This window comes from Phalangium opilio, unplaced genomic scaffold (genome assembly GCF_054372755.1).
Source record: "Phalangium opilio isolate 3A_F unplaced genomic scaffold, DU_Popi_V2 ptg000092l_1, whole genome shotgun sequence".
Taxonomy (NCBI): domain Eukaryota; kingdom Metazoa; phylum Arthropoda; class Arachnida; order Opiliones; family Phalangiidae; genus Phalangium; species Phalangium opilio.
The window spans coordinates 2,614,498-2,631,389 of record NW_028324197.1 but is presented as its reverse complement, the minus strand read 5'-3'; the positions used below and the strand labels follow the sequence as shown (position 1 = coordinate 2,631,389).

Below are 16,892 nucleotides of genomic sequence, written 5' to 3'. Positions count from 1 at the left end.
CTAAATTATCTCATGGGAACTTTTACACTATTGTTTGCATATATGCATATCTAAATCAACTATAATTTTTAATTTTTCAAAATTTAATAGCTTCGAAATCTAGTTCAAGTAATATAACAGCAAGGCTCCGACGAGAATCGAACACATGATCTCCTTTTTACAAGACTGGCGCTTTAACCACTAAGCCACGGAGCCCTTGCTTTGAAGCGATATGAATGCAGAATATTTCAGTAAATTAACTAAATTATCTCAGCGTAACTTTTACACTATTGTTTGCATATATGCGTATCTAAATCAACTACTATTTTTAATTTTTCAAAATTTAATTCTACAGGGCCGGTAGGCCCTTGTAGATATGACTTGATACCGTTTTGTAACGTTAAAGTAATATTCACCCGCTTTTGCTAATTTCCTATGGAGATTAACATGGGTTTTTCGTGATTTTTCCCCACCGATAACTTAAAAACTACAGCGAAGATACTTTTCGGAATTATCTTAAATTAACAATTAAGTATTCAGGGTGTGCTATCGGCCAGCTTGATCAAAACAATTAAGTCTAAGTATGTTAATTTTACTTAATTACAGAAATACGGCTTTGACCATCGTGATTGGACATAATAATTAGCTAGATCTCTTGGAAAACTCAGTGTCACTACGTATCTGTTGTGTGGTGGTTATCACGTACGCTTCACACGCGGAAGGTCCCAGGTTCGAGCCCTGGTAGATACATGTATTGACCATCGTGATTGGACATAAGAATTAGCTAGATCTCTTGGAAAACTCAGTGCTACCACGTATCTATGGTGCAGTGGTTATCACGTCCGCTTCACACGCGGAAAGTCACAGGTTCGAGCCCAGGTAGATACATGTTTTAACCATCTTGATTGGACATAATAATTAGTTAGATCTCTTGGAAAACTAAGACTCACCACGTGTCTGTGGTGTAGTGGTTATAATATATATTTAACAATTATTTCACTTCACTTGGTTTAATAAGGTTACATAGGTAGCGTACTTTTTCCCTACTTTTAAAACCATTAAACTAAGTAATATTAGAAGTTCAATAGATAGTCTAAAAAAGATGTTAAAAGCCACTGTAAATGGTGCATAAATGCTTAATATTTCCTTAATACTTGCAAATAATATTAGTAAATGGTGTGAATTGATCATAGAAATGGGGTTAAAGTACACCCTAAATGATGTCTTTTATGGCACTGGAAAAAACAGCATATATGGTGTTTGAATGCACCATTATATTTTAGAGTGCAAATGTATGACGGTAAAGCAAACATAATTATTCAAAATTTAATTACATTAAGACTGAAGTGACAGATATTATATAAAAACGTCTTGGTTTGGACCAAGGCCGAAAAAACAAACGATATGTGTGAGGTTTATCAATTGACTGAAGTTCAGATATTGAAATTTTTATCTAGTTCTTTTTATCCACTCAATCCTTAATCAATATTTAATTCAATCAACTGATTTTACTGTTAATCGATCTAGTCCCTCTAAATTAATTGAAAAAATTACATATCTACGCTTTTTCAAGAACAATTAATTTCATGATAAAATGTTTTCGAAAATGTAATTGTTCTTGAAAAAGCGTAGATATTTAATTTTTTCAATTAATTTAGAGGGACTAGATCGATTTACAGTAAAATCAGTTGATTGAATTAAATATTGATTAAGGATTGAGTGGATAAAAAGAACTAGAAAAAAATTTCAATATCTGAACTTCAGTCAATTGATAAACCTCACACATATCGTTTGTTTTTTCGGCCTTGGTCCAAACCAAGACGTTTTTATATAATAACCCTTGCTTTGAAGCGACATGAATGCTGAATATTCCAGTAATTTAACTAAATTAACTCATCGGAATTTTTACCCTATTGTTTTAATTTTTCAAAATTTAATAGCTGTGAAATCTAGTTCAGGTAACATAACAGCGAGGCTCCGACGAGAATCGAACTCATGATCTCCTGTTTACAAGACAGCCGCTTTAACCACTAAGCCACGGAGCCCTTGCTTTGAAGCGATATGAATGCAGAATATTTCAGTAAATTAAATAAATTAACTCATCGGAACTTTTGCTCTATTATTTTAATTTTTCAAAATTATATAGCTACGAAATCTAGTTCAAGTAACATAACAGCGAGGCTCCGACGAGAATCGAACTCATGATCTCCTGTTTACTATACAGGCGCTTTAACCACTAAGCCACGGAGCCCTTGCTTTGAAGCGACATGAATGCTGAATATTCCTGTAATTTAACTAAATTAACTCGTCGGAATTTTTACCCTATTGTTTAAATTTTTCAAAATTTAATAGCTTCGAAATATAGATCAAGTAACATAACAGCAAGGCTCCGACGAGAATCGAACTCATGATCTCCTGTTTACTAGACTGGCGCTTTAACCACTAAGGCACGGAGCCCTTGCTTTGAAGCGATATGAATGCTGAATATTTCAGTAAATTAACTAAATTATCTCATGGGAACTTTTACACTATTGTTTGCATATATGCATATCTAAATCAACTATATTTTTTAATTTTTACCTCTCCGTGTGACGTTGTCCAGGAGAGGTTCTGTAACGGCCGTGTCTGTGTGTGGGTCGGGGTGTGTGTGTGTGTCAGGCACTTTCACCCCAGGGGACCGCGTTCGCAGTTTCCGAATCGAAGCAAATGTGTTCGCCATTTCCGGACCGCATTCACAGTTCCCGGAAAATTCAAAACTCGAGGCTATCCACAATTCGCCTGGCCACTATTTTACTTCATCTGACTAGTCAAATATACATTCCACATGAATACCAATCTGTATACATTGGCTTCTAACACCACCATCTTCTGGTCTTTGCTTTTGTCCATCCCACATGGACACCAGTCTGTACACCTGGCTTCTACACCACCATCTTCTGGTCTTTGTTTTTGTCCATCCCACATGGAGACCAGTCTGTACACCTGGCTTCTACACCACCATCTTCTGGTCTTTGTTTTTGTCCATCCCAAATGGACACCAGTCTGTACACCTGGCTTCTACATCACCATCTTCTGGTCTTTGTTTTTGTCCATCCCACATGGACACCAGTCTGCACACCTGGCTTCTACTCCATCGTCATCGTTGGGTTTAAGACATTCGCGTTGATCAGCTAGGGTTACGAGAAACGTCTAGCCTACCTAAGGTGGGATCGTCCACCGAAGGTTTTCGCAATTGCGGTTGTTCTTGCTTTTAGATGTAGTTCGACACCCTTATATACTACCTATTTGAGTATGGTGAGGCAACCGGCGTATGCTTCATTTTAAACGCCAATATTAGTCAAGTCTCTCAAGAATGTTTAATTGTTCTTTATCAAGACGATGTAACGCTCAATAAGGCGAACAACTAACGAAGAAAATATTTAATATTAATTGTATTTATTTTAATATTTAAGATAATCTTGTTTCTCAACTCAAAATTAAAACGGAAAGAGTTAAAAAGCAGTCTATTTTTTTGTCTGTGTGTGTCTGTCCGTTGTCACACTAGTGCGCCGAGTTAGCAGTTCGCTTTGTTTTGACGTGTTAAGAAATCCTACAGAACCTTAATATTCACTTTTTCCATAATATAAAGTGAATATGTGGAAATCTTTTTCGTAATTACGATGCATTTAGTACTTTTGTAGCTTTAAAGCTCTGTTTCATTTTGACATTCCAAGGGTGATTTTTAATATTGTTATTTGAAATGGATGTTTATATATTACTTAAGCTATACAACATCTGTTTATAGCATAATCCTTTCTATAGTGATTTCAAGAAGAACGCAACGATATAGGTCTATTGAACTTTTATTTGTCAATAGGCCTAGTGAACCAAAAAGTAAACGCTTGGGTTTGGTTTTCGTTTCTGTAATGCAGAGACATAAACGGTTCAGAGTGAGCCGAAAGTTAATACACTGTTAAATAATTAGGCTTAGATTTTATAATCATGGTGGAAATCTGGGTCGCGTTCAGCAGAGCTCAGCGCTGTTAGCAGTGTCCTACAGGACGGGATTTTGTTTTTGAATTGGACGTAACGGACGGTTCTTAGCGCTGAGCCAGCGCGGTCTTCAAAGAAAATCGTCGGGTTTTTCGAAAACGTGACGTAAAACGCGTAGTTCTCAGCTTGGCGAAAGAAGATGGAGGAATTAATACAAATAGCTCTTGCTGATTCTGATCGGATTATAGCTATTTAATTGGCGTGAAACCAGTTGATCACGCGAGAATTTTAAGAGACATGTTACTTTCTAATTTTAATTATAAAAGTTGTTGTTATCTATCTCTTTAAATATGTTATCATACAATTTTTGTTAAGCCTTGGTATCTTGCACGCTTTATTGCGCTAGCGTCATTTTTACCTCTCTGTGTGACGTAGTCCAGGAGAGGTTCTGTAACGGCCGTGTCTGTCTGTCTGTGTGTCTGTCTGTCAGTCTGTCTGTCTGTCCGTTGTTACACCCACGTGACCGCGTTCGCAGTTTGCGTATCGGAGCAAACGTGTTCGCCATTTCCGAACTGCTTTCACAGTCACGGAAACGGCTCCTCTACTTGAGTTCTCACACCACCATCTTCTGGTCTTTGTCCATCCCACACGGCCACCAGTCTGTACATTCTGACTTCTAATCACCACCATCTTCTGTTCTTTGTCAATCCCACATTGACACCAGTCTGCACTTAAACTGGCTTCTAACACCACCATCCACTGGTCTTCCGTCTATTCCACATAGACACCAATCTGTATCATTGGCTTCTACTCCATTATCATCGTTTTTTTAGGATATACGCGGCGATCAGCTAGGGTTACGAGAAACGTCTAGCCACCCTAAGGTGGGATCGCCACCAGAGGTTTTCGCAATTGCGCTTTATCCTTACTATTATAATGGAAACGTATCGTATATATACCCCAAAATTTGAAGAAAGCGGGCAAGAGCGGTACCCTTCACTTTAAACGATTTAACTATTATTAATGTTAATTATTGAAGATTAAAATAATTAAAAATAATTATATTTATTTAAATATTAAAGATAAACCTCACGTGCAAAGAGAGAGATTATCATTAACTCCTATATCTACCAAGGCCCGTGCATGCGATATATTTCCTTCATTGCCTCCTATATCTATCAAGGCCCGTGCATTGTGATATATTTCATTCATTGCCTCCTATATCTATCAAGGCGCGTGCATTGTGATATATTTCGTTCATTGCCTCCTATATCTATCAAGGCCCGTGCATTGCGATATATTTTTCAAAACAATAACCATAATGGGAAGCTCCTCTCAGAAACATAATAATTTCTTTTCTGTGTATATGAAATGAAAATATGGATAATATTGCGCTCCTTCTTTAATGGTATGAATCCTTGCCTGTCTATTAATATTTTACGTAGGAGTAATACGTTTTTAGCGAAGTCTAGAGAAGATAAACATAAGCGAGATTGTTTCGGAAAAAAATACTGCTTCCACTAATGGGTGTATACTCCTTGTTACTGTTGTATAGAGTAATCATGATAAAAGCTTAAAAAATTACGAGAGGACAGACCTTTTTATCCTCTTGTTTTATTCTTAATATGAATGTAAAACGTTTATTTTGTATCAAAAAATATTTTTTGGTGCTAAGATTGCTTTAAAAAAATCCAAACGGTTAGGCATTGGTAAAAAGACAAATGATATTTTTAAATTCTAATGAGATAACGCTCACCTAGTTGAAAAGTGCCCTTTTTTATCCGCGGGAGCCATTCTTAATGAGAATTTCGATGCTAGTAGGTTGTCATTTAAACTACCGGTATATTTTTGTTGTTGGAAATTGGATATTAAGTCAAATTAAGTGGTTGAAAAGAGCCAGCAGGTTTTTGCCGCTTCTTTTTGTGAGTATTTGATTTTTGTATGTAAAATGGAGGAAGATAATGTTGAGAGTAAGGATGAAATGCGGAAGCGCGGGAAAGGACGAGGGCAAAAAGGTCGACGTGTTCAATGGATACTCAAGGTTATATAATCTTCTCGACACGGAGAGGTAATATTTTGGTTTTCCCAACTTGTTAAAACACCGATGACCGGAGAAAAGCTATGACGACAGATCTCACCGGTAAACGTTTTCCAAAATCCGCTGTCATTTTGGGGAGCTCTGCTGGACGCAGCCCAGACCAGTGAAAGGTCTGATCGTAATCGGTTTATAGCTTGGTGTTTTCATGCTTTTTATGGTGCGCATTTACTTTCAGTGTGTGTAGCCACAAATAAGCTTTGGTGTTATGTAACGTTAACAGTCATGTTGACAAACTAAGAAAATCGTTGAGGTGAAACGAGAGGATAGTGTTTACATGGCAACCCTGTTGTGAATATGGCTTTGAACATAGAGGTAGAGGGTATACAGTTGAGGAGTAGAAAATTGGGCCTTTACAAAAACGTAAAGGTAATATCCCTCCAAAGTTTTAGCTCTTCATTTCCCGTTTTTCCCCCCATCGGATGATTTTAATGTGTACAAGTATATCCCTATTGGATGTAAAATGTCGTCTGATTTACAGTATATTTGCTATGCTTTGTATACTGATTTAACATTTCATAAATTTTAACTTCAGTATTTGTTCTTAAAAAAATAAACATTTCCATATCTGGGTAAGTAAGTTTGTAAGTAGTCCTCCTCGGAGAGGAAATATTTTGGTTTTCCCAACTTGTTCCTTTATGTTTCCTCTTTAAATTCCACCAGATATGAAAAAACAAACATATCTTCTTTTTGTTATTGTTTTATAAAGATGAAGGTTAATTAAATTCAAATTATTAAATAGCACTCTCGGCAACGGCCATATCACGCTGAATACACCGGTTCTCGTCCGATCACCGAAGTTAAGCAGCGTCGAGCGCAGTCAGTACTTGGGAACACTGCGTGCCGTTGGCTTTTTCCTTTGTGTTTCCTCTTTTAATTTCCACCAGATATGAAAAAAGCAAACATATCTTCTTTTTGTTATTGATTTATAAAGATGAGATGAATTAAATTCAAATTATTAACTAGCACTCTCGACAACGGCCATATCATGCTGAAAACACCGGTTCTCGTCCGATCACCGAAGTTAAGCAGCGTCGAGCGCAGTCAGTACTTGGGAGGGAGACCACTTAGGAACACTGCGGCGGTTGGCTTTTTCACTTTTTTTTCTTCTTTAAATTCCAATAGATATGAAAAAAGCAAACATATTTTCTTTTTGTTATTGTTTTATAAAGATGAAGGTTAATTAAATTCAAATTATTAACTAGCACTCTCGGCAACGGCCATATCACGCTGAATACACCGGTTCTCGTCCGATCACCGACGTTAAGCAGCGTCGAGCGCAGTCACTACTTGGGAGGGATACCACTTAGGAACACTGCTTGCCGTTAGCTTTTTCACTTTTTTTTTGTCTTTTAAATTCCAATAGATATGAAAAAAGCAAACTAATTTTCTTTTTGTTATTGTTTTAAAAAGATGAAGGTTAATTTGTCTCACTTAATTTAAATTCGAATTATTAACTAGCACTCTCGGCAACGGCCATATCACGCTGAAAACGACGGTTCTCGTCCGATCACCGAAGTTAAGCAGCGTCGAGCGCAGTCAGTACTTGGGAACACTGCGTGCCGTTAGCTTTTTCCTTTTTGTTTCCTGTTTTAAATTCCACCAGATATGAAAAAAGCAAACATATCTTCTGTTTGTTATTGTTTTATAAAAATGAAGGTTAATTAAATTCAAATTATTAACTAGCTTTCTCGGCAACGGCCATATCACGCTGAATACACCGGTTCTCGTCCGATCACCGAAGTTAAGCAGCGTCGTGCGAAGTCAGTACTTGGGAGGGACACCACTTAGGAACACTGCGTGCCGTTGGCTTTTTCACTTTTTTTTCCTCTTTTAAATTCCAATAGATATGAAAAAAGCAAACATTTTTTCATTTTGTTATTGTTTTAAAAAGATGAAGGTTAATTTGTCTCACTTAATTTAAATTCGAATTATTAACTAGCACTCTCGGCAACGGCCATATCATGCTGAAAACACCAGTTCTCGTCCGATCACCGAAGTTTAGCAGCGTCGAGCGCAGTCAGTACTTGGGAACACTGCGTGCCGTTACCTTTTTCCTTTTTGTTTCCTCTTTTAATTTCCACCAGATATGAAAAAAGCAAACATATCTTCTTTTTGTTATTGTTTTATAAAGATGAAGGTGAATTAAATTCAAATTATTAACTACCACCAGATATGAAAAAAGCAAACATATCTTCTTTTTGTTATTGTTTTATAAAGATGAAGGTTAATTAAATTCAAATTATTAACTAGCACTCTTGGCAACGGCCATATCACGCTGAATACACCGGTTCACGTCCGATCACCGAAGTTAAGCAGCGTCGAGCGCAGTCAGTACTTGGGAACACTGCGTGCCGTTGGCTTTTTCCTTTTTGTTTCCTCTTTTAATTTCCACCAGATATGAAAAAAGCAAACATATCTTCTTTTTGTTATTGTTTTATAAAGATGAAGGTGAATTAAATTCAAATTATTAACTAGCACTCTCGGCAACGGCCATATCACGCTGAATACACCGGTTCTCGTCCGATCACTGAAGTTAAGCAGCGTTGAGTGCAGTCAGTACTAGGGAGGGAGACCACTTAGGAACACTGCGTGCCGTTGGCTTTGTCACTTGTTTTCCTCTTTTAAAATCCAATAGATATGAAAAAAGCAAACATATTTTCATTTTTTTTATTGCTTTAAAAAGATGAAGGTTAATTTGTCTCACTAAATTTAAATTCGAATTATTAACTAGCACTCCCGGCAACGGCCATATCATGCTGAAACCACCGGTTCTCGTCCGATCACCGAAGTTAAGCAGCGTCGAGCGCAGTCAGTACTTGGGAGGGAGACCACTTAGGAACACTGCGTGCCGTTGGCTTTTTCCTTTTTGTTTCCTCTTTTAAAATCCAATAGATATGAAAAAAGCAAACATATTTTCATTTTGTTATTGCTTTAAAAAGATGAAGGTTAATTTGTCTCACTTAATTTAAATTCGAATTTTTAACTTGCACTCTCGGCAACGGCCATATCATGCTGAAAACACCGGTTCTCGTCCGATCACCGAAGTTCAGCAGCGTCGAGCGCAGTCAGTACGTGGGAACACTGCGTGGCGTTAGCTTTTTCTTTTCTGTTTCCTCTTTTAAATTCCACCAGATATGAAAAAAGCAAACATATCTTCTTTTTGTTATTGTTTTATAGAGATGAAGGTTAATTAAATTCAAATTATTAACTAGCACTCTCGGCAACGGCCATATCATGCTGAAAACACCGGTTCTCGTCCGATCACCGAAGTTAAGCAGCGTCGAGCGCAGTCAGTACTTGGGAACACTGCGTGCCGTTGGGTTTTTCCTTTTTGTTTCCTATTTTAAATTCCACCAGATATGAAAAAAGCAAACATATCTTCTTTTTGTTATTGTTTTATAAAGATGAAGGTGAATTAAATTCAAATTTTTAACTAGCACTCGCGGCAACGGCCATATCACGCTGAATACACCGGTTCTCGACCGATCACCGAAGTTAAGCAGCGTTGAGTGCAGTCAGTACTTGGGAGGGAGACCACTTAGGAACACTGCGTGTCGTTGGCTTTTTCACTTTTTTTCCTCTTTTAAAATCCAATATTTATGAAAAAAGCAAACATATTTTCATTTTGTTATTGTTCTAAAAAGATGAAGGTTAATTTGTCTCACTTAATTTAAATTCGAATTATTAACTATCACTCTCGTTAACGGCCATATCATGCTGAAAACACCGGTTCTCGTCCGATCTCCGAAGTTAAGCAGCGTCGAGCGCAGTCAGTACTTGGGAGGGAGACCACTTAGGAACACTGCGTGTCGTTGGCTTTGTCACTTTTTTTCCTCTTTTAAAATCCAATAGATATGAAAAAAGCAAACATATATTCATTTTGTTATTGCTTTAAAAAGATGAAGGTTAATTTGTCTCACTTAATTTAAATTCGAATTATTAACTAGCACTCTCGGCAACGGCCATATCATGCTGAAAACACCGGTTCTTGTCCGATCACCGAAGTTAAGCAGCGTCGAGCGCAGTCAGTACTTGGGAACACTGCGTGCCGTTGGGTTTTTCCTTTTTGTTTCCTATTTTAAATTCCACCAGATATGAAAAAAGCAAACATATCTTCTTTTTGTTATTGTTTTATAAAGATGAAGGTGAATTAAATTCAAGTTATTAACTAGCGCTCTCGGCAACGGCCATATCACGCTGAATACACCGGTTCTCGTCCGATCACCGAAGTTAAGCAGCGTTGAGTGCAGTCAGTACTTGGGAGGGAGACCACTTAGGAACACTGCGTGTCGTTGGCTTTTTCACTTTTTTTCCTCTTTTAAAATCCAATATTTATGAAAAAAGCAAACATATTTTCATTTTGTTATTGTTTTAAAAAGATGAAGGTTAATTTGTCTCACTTAATTTAAATTCGAATTATTAACTAGCACTCTCGGCAACGGCCATATCATGCTGAAAACACCGGTTCTCGTCCGATCTCCGAAGTTAAGCAGCGTCGAGCGCAGTCAGTACTTGGGAGGGAGACCACTTAGGAACACTGCGTGCCGTTGACTTTGTCACTTTTTTCCTCTTTTAAAATCCAATAGATATGAAAAAAGCAAACATATTTTCATTTTGTTATTGCTTTAAAAAGATGAAGGTTAATTTGTCTCACTTAATTTAAATTCGAATTATTAACTAGCACTCTCGGCAACGGCCATATCATGCTGAAAACACCGGTTCTCGTCCGATCACCGAAGTTAAGCAGCGTCGAGCGCAGTCAGTACGTGGGAACACTGCGTGCCGTTAGCTTTTTCCTTTTTGTTTCCTCTTTTAAATTCCACCAGATATGAAAAAAGCAAACATATCTTCTTTTTGTTATTGTTTTATAGAGATGAAGGATAATTAAATTCAAATTATTAACTAGCACTCTCGGCAACGGCCATATCATGCTGAAAACACCGGTTCTCGTCCGATCACCGAAGTTAAGCAGCGTCGAGCGCAGTCAGTACTTGGGAACACTGCGTGCCGTTGGGTTTTTCCTTTTTGTTTCCTATTTTAAATTCCACCAGATATGAAAAAAGCAAACATATCTTCTTTTTGTTATTGTTTTATAAAGATGAAGGTGAATTAAATTCAAGTTATTAACTAGCACTCTCGGCAACGGCCATATAACGCTGAATACACCGGTTCTCGTCCGATCACCGAAGTTAAGCAGCGTTGAGTGCAATCAGTACTTGGGAGGGAGACCACTTAGGAACACTGCATGTCGTTGGCTTTTTCACTTTTTTTTTCCTCTTTTAAAATCCAATAGATATGAAAAAAGCAAATATATTTTCATTTTGTTATTGTTTTAAAAAGATGAAGGTTAATTTGTCTCACTTAATTTAAATTCGAATTATTAACTAGCACTCTCGGCAACGGCCATATCACGCTGAATACACCGGTTCTCGTCCGATCACCGAGGTTAAGCAGCGTCGAGCGCAGTCAGTACTTGGGAACACTGCGTGCCGTTGGCTTTTTCTTTTTGTTTCCTCTTTTAATTTCCACCAGATATGAAAAAAGCAAACTTATCTTCTTTTTGTTATTGTTTTATAAAGATGAAGGTGAAATAAATTCAAATTATTAACTAGCACTCTCGGCAACGGCCTTATCATGCTGAAAACACCGGTTCTCGTCCGATCACCGAAGTTAAGCAGCGTCGAGCGCAGTCAGTACTTGGGAACACTGCGTGCCGTAGGGTTTTTCCTTTTTGTTTCCTATTTTAAATTCCACCAGATATGAAAAAAAGCAAACATATCTTCTTTTTGTTATTGTTTTATAAAGATGAAGGTGAATTAAATTCAAATTATTAACTAGCACTCTCGGCAACGGCCATATCACGCTGAATACACCGGTTCTCGTCCGATCACTGAAGTTAAGCAGCGTTGAGTGCAGTCAGTACTAGGGAGGGAGACCACTTAGGAACACTGCGTGCCGTTGGCTTTGTCACTTGTTTTCCTCTTTTAAAATCCAATAGATATGAAAAAAGCAAACATATTTTCATTTTTTTATTGCTTTAAAAAGATGAAGGTTAATTTGTCTCACTAAATTTAAATTCGAATTATTAACTAGCACTCCTTGCAACGGCCATATCATGCTGAAACCACCGGTTCTCGTCCGATCACCGAAGTTAAGCAGCGTCGAGCGCAGTCAGTACTTGGGAGGGAGACCACTTAGGAACACTGCGTGCCGTTGGCTTTGTCCTTTTTGTTTCCTCTTTTAAAATCCAATAGATATGAAAAAAGCAAACATATTTTCATTTTGTTATTGCTTTAAAAAGATGAAGGTTAATTTGTCTCACTTAATTTATATTCGAATTTTTAACTTGCACTCTCGGCAACGGCCATATCATGCTGAAAACACCGGTTCTCGTCCGATCACCGAAGTTAAGCAGCGTCGAGCGCAGTCAGTACGTGGGAACACTGCGTGCCGTTAGCTTTTTCCTTTTTGTTTCCTCTTTTAAATTCCACCAGATATGAAAAAAGCAAACATATCTTCTTTTTGTTATTGTTTTATAGAGATGAAGGTTAATTAAATTCAAATTATTAACTAGCACTCTCGGCAACGGCCATATCATGCTGAAAACACCGGTTCTCGTCCGATCACCGAAGTTAAGCAGCGTCGAGCGCAGTCAGTACTTGGGAACACTGCGTGCCGTTGGGTTTTTCCTTTTTGTTTCCTATTTTAAATTCCACCAGATATGAAAAAAGCAAACATATCTTCTTTTTGTTATTGTTTTATAAAGATGAAGGTGAATTAAATTCAAATTATTAACTAGCACTCGCGGCAACGGCAATATCACGCTGAATACACCGGTTCTCGTCCGATCACCGAAGTTAAGCAGCGTTGAGTGCAGTCAGTACTTGGGAGGGAGACCACTTAGGAACACTGCGTGTCGTTGGCTTTTTCACTTTTTTTCCTCTTTTAAAATCCAATATATATGAAAAAAGCAAACATATTTTCATTTTGTTATTGTTTTAAAAAGATGAAGGTTAATTTGTCTCACTTAATTTAAATTCGAATTATTAACTATCACTCTCGTTAACGGCCATATCATGCTGAAAACACCGGTTCTCGTCCGATCTCCGAAGTTAAGCAGCGTCGAGCGCAGTCAGTACTTGGGAGGGAGACCACTTAGGAACACTGCGTGCCGTTGGCTTTGTCACTTTTTTTCCTCTTTTAAAATCCAATAGATATGAAAAAAGCCAACATATTTTCATTTTGTTATTGCTTTAAAAAGATGAAGGTTAATTTGTCTCACTTAATTTAAATTCGAATTATTAACTATCACTCTCGGCAACGGCCATATCATGCTGAAAACACCGGTTCTCGTCCGATCACCGAAGTTAAGCAGCGTCGAGCGCAGTCAGTACGTGGGAACACTGCGTGCCGTTAGCTTTTTCCTTTTTGTTTCCTCTTTTAAATTCCACCAGATATGAAAAAAGCAAACATATCTTCTTTTTGTTATTGTTTTATAGAGATGAAGGATAATTAAATTCAAATTATTAACTAGCACTCTCGGCAACGGCCATATCATGCTGAAAACACCGGTTCTCGTCCGATCACCGAAGTTAAGCAGCGTCGAGCGCAGTCAGTACTTGGGAACACTGCATGCCGTTGGGTTTTTCCTTTTTGTTTCCTATTTTAAATTCCACCAGATATGAAAAAAGCAAACATATCTTCTTTTTGTTATTGTTTTATAATGATGAAGGTGAAATAAATTCAAATTATTAACTAGCACTCTCGGCAACGGCCTTATAATGCTGAAAACACCGGTTCTCGTCCGATCACCGAAGTTAAGCAGCGTCGAGCGCAGTCAGTACTTGGGAACACTGCGTGCCGTAGGGTTTTTCCTTTTTGTTTCCTATTTTAAATTCCACCAGATATGAAAAAAAGCAAACATATCTTCTTTTTGTTATTGTTTTATAAAGATGAAGGTGAATTAAATTCAAATTATTAACTAGCACTCTCGGCAACGGCCATATCACGCTGAATACACCGGTTCTCGTCCGATCACTGAAGTTAAGCAGCGTTGAGTGCAGTCAGTACTAGGGAGGGAGACCACTTAGGAACACTGCGTGCCGTTGGCTTTGTCACTTGTTTTCCTCTTTTAAAATCCAATAGATATGAAAAAAGCAAACATATTTTCATTTTTTTTATTGCTTTAAAAAGATGAAGGTTAATTTGTCTCACTAAATTTAAATTCGAATTATTAACTAGCACTCCCGGCAACGGCCATATCATGCTGAAACCACCGGTTCTCGTCCGATCACCGAAGTTAAGCAGCGTCGAGCGCAGTCAGTACTTGGGAGGGAGACCACTTAGGAACACTGCGTGCCGTTGGCTTTTTCCTTTTTGTTTCCTCTTTTAAAATCCAATAGATATGAAAAAAGCAAACATATTTTCATTTTGTTATTGCTTTAAAAAGATGAAGGTTAATTTGTCTCACTTAATTTAAATTCGAATTTTTAACTTGCACTCTCGGCAACGGCCATATCATGCTGAAAACACCGGTTCTCGTCCGATCACCGAAGTTAAGCAGCGTCGAGCGCAGTCAGTACGTGGGAACACTGCGTGCCGTTAGCTTTTTCCTTTTTGTTTCCTCTTTTAAATTCCACCAGATATGAAAAAAGCAAACATATCTTCTTTTTGTTATTGTTTTATAGAGATGAAGGTTAATTAAATTCAAATTATTAACTAGCACTCTCGGCAACGGCCATATCATGCTGAAAACACCGGTTCTCGTCCGATCACCGAAGTTAAGCAGCGTCGAGCGCAGTCAGTACTTGGGAACACTGCGTGCCGTTGGGTTTTTCCTTTTTGTTTCCTATTTTAAATTCCACCAGATATGAAAAAAGCAAACATATCTTCTTTTTGTTATTGTTTTATAAAGATGAAGGTGAATTAAATTCAAATTTTTAACTAGCACTCGCGGCAACGGCCATATCACGCTGAATACACCGGTTCTCGTCCGATCACCGAAGTTAAGCAGCGTTGAGTGCAGTCAGTACTTGGGAGGGAGACCACTTAGGAACACTGCGTGTCGTTGGCTTTTCACTATTTTTCCTCTTTTACAATCCAATATATATGAAAAAAGCAAACATATTTTCATTTTGTTATTGTTTTAAAAAGATGAAGGTTAATTTGTCTCACTTAATTTAAATTCGAATTATTAACTATCACTCTCGTTAACGGCCATATCATGCTGAAAACACCGGTTCTCGTCCGATCTCCGAAGTTAAGCAGCGTCGAGCGCAGTCAGTACTTGGGAGGGAGACCACTTAGGAACACTGCGTGCCGTTGGCTTTGTCACTTTTTTTCCTCTTTTAAAATCCAATAGATATGAAAAAAGCAAACATATTTTCATTTTGTTATTGCTTTAAAAAGATGAAGGTTAATTTGTCTCACTTAATTTAAATTCGAATTATTAACTAGCACTCTCGGCAACGGCCAAATCATGCTGAAAACACCGGTTCTCGTCCGATCACCGAAGTTAAGCAGCGTCGAGCGCAGTCAGTACGTGGGAACACTGCGTGCCGTTAGCTTTTTCCTTTTTGTTTCCTCTTTTAAATTCCACCAGATATGAAAAAAGCAAACATATCTTCTTTTTGTTATTGTTTTATAGAGATGAAGGATAATTAAATTCAAATTATTAACTAGCACTCTCGGCAACGGCCATATCATGCTGAAAACACCGGTTCTCGTCCGATCACCGAAGTTAAGCAGCGTCGAGCGCAGTCAGTACTTGGGAACACTGCGTGCCGTTGGGTTTTTCCTTTTTGTTTCCTATTTTAAATTCCACCAGATATGAAAAAAGCAAACATATCTTCTTTTTGTTATTGTTTTATAAAGATGAAGGTGAATTAAATTCAAGTTATTAACTAGCACTCTCGGCAACGGCCATATAACGCTGAATACACCGGTTCTCGTCCGATCACCGAAGTTAAGCAGCGTTGAGTGCAATCAGTACTTGGGAGGGAGACCACTTAGGAACACTGCGTGTCGTTGGCTTTTTCACTTTTTTTTCCTCTTTTAAAATCCAATAGATATGAAAAAAGCAAATATATTTTCATTTTGTTATTGTTTTAAAAAGATGAAGGTTAATTTGTCTCACTTAATTTAAATTCGAATTATTAACTAGCACTCTCGGCAACGGCCATATCACGCTGAATACACCGGTTCTCGTCCGATCACCGAGGTTAAGCAGCGTCGAGCGCAGTCAGTACTTGGGAACACTGCGTGCCGTTGGCTTTTTCTTTTTGTTTCCTCTTTTAATTTCCACCAGATATAAAAAAAGCAAACTTATCTTCTTTTTGTTATTGTTTTATAAAGATGAAGGTGAAATAAATTCAAATTATTAACTAGCACTCTCGGCAACGGCCTTATCATGCTGAAAACACCGGTTCTCGTCCGATCACCGAAGTTAAGCAGCGTCGAGCGCAGTCAGTACTTGGGAACACTGCGTGCCGTAGGGTTTTTCCTTTTTGTTTCCTATTTTAAATTCCACCAGATATGAAAAAAAGCAAACATATCTTCTTTTTGTTATTGTTTTATAAAGATGAAGGTGAATAAAATTCAAATTATTAACTAGCACTCTCGGCAACGGCCATATCACGCTGAATACACCGGTTCTCGTCCGATCACTGATGTTAAGCAGCAATGAGTGCAGTCAGTACTAGGGAGGGAGACCACTTAGGAACACTGCGTGCCGTTGGCTTTGTCACTTGTTTTCCTCTTTTAAAATCCAATAGATATGAAAAAAGCAAACATATTTTCATTTTTTTATTGCTTTAAAAAGATGAAGGTTAATTTGTCTCACTAA

General features: G+C 37.8%; 7 non-coding genes and 31 pseudogenes across 7 annotated transcripts; 36 read left to right on the top strand and 2 right to left on the bottom strand.

The window, feature by feature from the left end:
* Positions 1-1,951: 1,951 nt before the first annotated feature.
* TRNAT-UGU (transfer RNA threonine (anticodon UGU)) lies at positions 1,952-2,024 on the bottom strand. The gene has a single exon. It is a non-coding gene; the product is annotated as a tRNA-Thr (tRNA).
* A 133-nt stretch (positions 2,025-2,157) lies between these two features.
* TRNAT-AGU (transfer RNA threonine (anticodon AGU)) lies at positions 2,158-2,230 on the bottom strand. The gene has a single exon. It is a non-coding gene; the product is annotated as a tRNA-Thr (tRNA).
* Positions 2,231-6,795: 4,565 nt separating this feature from the next.
* LOC149642540 (5S ribosomal RNA) lies at positions 6,796-6,898 on the top strand (annotated as a pseudogene).
* Positions 6,899-7,019: 121 nt separating this feature from the next.
* On the top strand, positions 7,020-7,137 carry LOC149642539 (5S ribosomal RNA; annotated as a pseudogene).
* A 121-nt stretch (positions 7,138-7,258) lies between these two features.
* LOC149642538 (5S ribosomal RNA) lies at positions 7,259-7,377 on the top strand (annotated as a pseudogene).
* Positions 7,378-7,514: 137 nt separating this feature from the next.
* On the top strand, positions 7,515-7,617 carry LOC149642537 (5S ribosomal RNA; annotated as a pseudogene).
* A 122-nt stretch (positions 7,618-7,739) lies between these two features.
* LOC149642536 (5S ribosomal RNA) lies at positions 7,740-7,858 on the top strand. The gene has a single exon (XR_016372163.1). It is a non-coding gene; the product is annotated as a 5S ribosomal RNA (ribosomal RNA).
* A 448-nt stretch (positions 7,859-8,306) lies between these two features.
* Positions 8,307-8,409, top strand: LOC149642535 (5S ribosomal RNA; annotated as a pseudogene).
* A 122-nt stretch (positions 8,410-8,531) lies between these two features.
* On the top strand, positions 8,532-8,650 carry LOC149642534 (5S ribosomal RNA; annotated as a pseudogene).
* A 137-nt stretch (positions 8,651-8,787) lies between these two features.
* On the top strand, positions 8,788-8,906 carry LOC149642533 (5S ribosomal RNA). The gene has a single exon (XR_016372137.1). It is a non-coding gene; the product is annotated as a 5S ribosomal RNA (ribosomal RNA).
* Positions 8,907-9,268: 362 nt separating this feature from the next.
* Positions 9,269-9,371, top strand: LOC149642532 (5S ribosomal RNA; annotated as a pseudogene).
* A 122-nt stretch (positions 9,372-9,493) lies between these two features.
* On the top strand, positions 9,494-9,612 carry LOC149642531 (5S ribosomal RNA; annotated as a pseudogene).
* Positions 9,613-9,748: 136 nt separating this feature from the next.
* LOC149642530 (5S ribosomal RNA) lies at positions 9,749-9,867 on the top strand (annotated as a pseudogene).
* Positions 9,868-10,003: 136 nt separating this feature from the next.
* LOC149642529 (5S ribosomal RNA) lies at positions 10,004-10,106 on the top strand (annotated as a pseudogene).
* Positions 10,107-10,228: 122 nt separating this feature from the next.
* LOC149642528 (5S ribosomal RNA) lies at positions 10,229-10,347 on the top strand (annotated as a pseudogene).
* A 136-nt stretch (positions 10,348-10,483) lies between these two features.
* On the top strand, positions 10,484-10,602 carry LOC149642527 (5S ribosomal RNA; annotated as a pseudogene).
* A 135-nt stretch (positions 10,603-10,737) lies between these two features.
* On the top strand, positions 10,738-10,840 carry LOC149642526 (5S ribosomal RNA; annotated as a pseudogene).
* A 122-nt stretch (positions 10,841-10,962) lies between these two features.
* On the top strand, positions 10,963-11,065 carry LOC149642525 (5S ribosomal RNA; annotated as a pseudogene).
* A 122-nt stretch (positions 11,066-11,187) lies between these two features.
* Positions 11,188-11,306, top strand: LOC149642524 (5S ribosomal RNA; annotated as a pseudogene).
* Positions 11,307-11,444: 138 nt separating this feature from the next.
* LOC149642523 (5S ribosomal RNA) lies at positions 11,445-11,547 on the top strand (annotated as a pseudogene).
* Positions 11,548-11,894: 347 nt separating this feature from the next.
* On the top strand, positions 11,895-12,013 carry LOC149642522 (5S ribosomal RNA; annotated as a pseudogene).
* A 136-nt stretch (positions 12,014-12,149) lies between these two features.
* Positions 12,150-12,268, top strand: LOC149642521 (5S ribosomal RNA; annotated as a pseudogene).
* A 137-nt stretch (positions 12,269-12,405) lies between these two features.
* On the top strand, positions 12,406-12,508 carry LOC149642520 (5S ribosomal RNA; annotated as a pseudogene).
* Positions 12,509-12,630: 122 nt separating this feature from the next.
* On the top strand, positions 12,631-12,733 carry LOC149642519 (5S ribosomal RNA; annotated as a pseudogene).
* Positions 12,734-12,855: 122 nt separating this feature from the next.
* LOC149642518 (5S ribosomal RNA) lies at positions 12,856-12,974 on the top strand (annotated as a pseudogene).
* Positions 12,975-13,110: 136 nt separating this feature from the next.
* On the top strand, positions 13,111-13,229 carry LOC149642517 (5S ribosomal RNA). The gene has a single exon (XR_016372113.1). It is a non-coding gene; the product is annotated as a 5S ribosomal RNA (ribosomal RNA).
* Positions 13,230-13,365: 136 nt separating this feature from the next.
* Positions 13,366-13,468, top strand: LOC149642516 (5S ribosomal RNA; annotated as a pseudogene).
* A 122-nt stretch (positions 13,469-13,590) lies between these two features.
* LOC149642515 (5S ribosomal RNA) lies at positions 13,591-13,693 on the top strand (annotated as a pseudogene).
* Positions 13,694-14,041: 348 nt separating this feature from the next.
* Positions 14,042-14,160, top strand: LOC149642514 (5S ribosomal RNA; annotated as a pseudogene).
* A 137-nt stretch (positions 14,161-14,297) lies between these two features.
* Positions 14,298-14,416, top strand: LOC149642513 (5S ribosomal RNA). Its single transcript, XR_016372136.1, has one exon. It is a non-coding gene; the product is annotated as a 5S ribosomal RNA (ribosomal RNA).
* A 137-nt stretch (positions 14,417-14,553) lies between these two features.
* Positions 14,554-14,656, top strand: LOC149642512 (5S ribosomal RNA; annotated as a pseudogene).
* A 122-nt stretch (positions 14,657-14,778) lies between these two features.
* LOC149642511 (5S ribosomal RNA) lies at positions 14,779-14,881 on the top strand (annotated as a pseudogene).
* Positions 14,882-15,003: 122 nt separating this feature from the next.
* LOC149642510 (5S ribosomal RNA) lies at positions 15,004-15,122 on the top strand (annotated as a pseudogene).
* Positions 15,123-15,257: 135 nt separating this feature from the next.
* On the top strand, positions 15,258-15,376 carry LOC149642509 (5S ribosomal RNA). The gene has a single exon (XR_016372112.1). It is a non-coding gene; the product is annotated as a 5S ribosomal RNA (ribosomal RNA).
* A 361-nt stretch (positions 15,377-15,737) lies between these two features.
* On the top strand, positions 15,738-15,840 carry LOC149642508 (5S ribosomal RNA; annotated as a pseudogene).
* A 122-nt stretch (positions 15,841-15,962) lies between these two features.
* Positions 15,963-16,081, top strand: LOC149642507 (5S ribosomal RNA; annotated as a pseudogene).
* A 137-nt stretch (positions 16,082-16,218) lies between these two features.
* On the top strand, positions 16,219-16,321 carry LOC149642506 (5S ribosomal RNA; annotated as a pseudogene).
* Positions 16,322-16,668: 347 nt separating this feature from the next.
* Positions 16,669-16,787, top strand: LOC149642505 (5S ribosomal RNA; annotated as a pseudogene).
* Positions 16,788-16,892: the final 105 nt, after the last annotated feature.